Raw genomic sequence first — 1,098 nt, forward strand, 5'->3', positions numbered from 1 at the left:
TGGGGAAAAACCAAACAAGCAAATGTCATAATTCTCAACAAATGCACCAAAATTGAATTTTCTCAATTTATTAAAAAAGTTAACACCAGAGAAATCACAACATTGTAGATCTCAAACAAGACATCATTAAATGATGGCTGAAGGAAACAGAAGCAAATGAAAATGAAAACATGGCATACAAAAACATATGAGCGGCGGTTTGAATCCTGGTAAGACTGAGGAGTGGGTGCTGGGATCTTGCTGAGTCTGTCTGACCTGTCACTTCCTCGCTTGTCTGAGCCTCAGCACATTACAAGATGGCTGGCGGTGAGGCTGGAAAGGACTCCAGAAAGTCCAAGACAAAGGCAGTTACCCGCAGGCAGCCAGCTGGTTTGGAGTTCCCTGAGGGCAATATTCATTGACACCTGAAATGTAGTCCAATCAGGCACTGACACGTGGGCACGACATTGCTGTACAAAGCACAGCCAACTTGGAATACCTCACCATAGAGGTTCTTGAGTTGGCAGGAAATGCATCAAAAGACTTAAAGGTAAAGTGTATTCCTCCTCTCCATTTGCAATTTGCTGTGTGTGAAGATGAAGAATTTGCTCTCTGATCAAGGCGACAATTGCTGGTGAGTGGAGGTGTCAACCCACACATTCACAAATCGCTCATAGGGTAGAAAGGACAACGGAAGACCATGTAAGGATGCCTGGATTCTGTATTATCTCAGGACTCTAAATATTATTAACAACTGCCCAGGTTTGGTGATTCCAGTGGATTGGATCTCTGTGAAAAACACAATTTTGCCTTTTTGAATTCTATTTGGGCAAGATGGATGCTAATTAGCTTCCCAACTAATGAAATTTCTGCATTCAACTCTTAACCATATTTAAGTATTACTGTGGCTTCAAATAAGCTATTGATTCTGAAGTAGTGGGTCTTGATTGAGTTGATTGTTGTGTTTGTTTGTTTGTTTGTTTGCTTGTTTTGTTTGTTTGTTTTGCTTTTTTTTAAGTTTGGGTTTTAATTGTGCTACAAAAGTAATAGTAACAAACACTTGGTTTTATACAGACATTTTTTCCACTTTAGTGGATAAGCTCAATAAAGTCTTATTGC

The 1,098-nt window shown here is 39.7% G+C and overlaps 1 pseudogene; it reads left to right on the forward strand.

Moving 5' to 3' along the window:
• Nucleotides 1-296: 296 nt before the first annotated feature.
• On the forward strand, nt 297-685 carry LOC116897999 (annotated as a pseudogene).
• The last annotated feature ends 413 nt before the right edge of the window (nt 686-1,098 follow it).

This window comes from Rattus rattus, chromosome 4, assembly GCF_011064425.1.
Source record: "Rattus rattus isolate New Zealand chromosome 4, Rrattus_CSIRO_v1, whole genome shotgun sequence".
Taxonomy (NCBI): domain Eukaryota; kingdom Metazoa; phylum Chordata; class Mammalia; order Rodentia; family Muridae; genus Rattus; species Rattus rattus.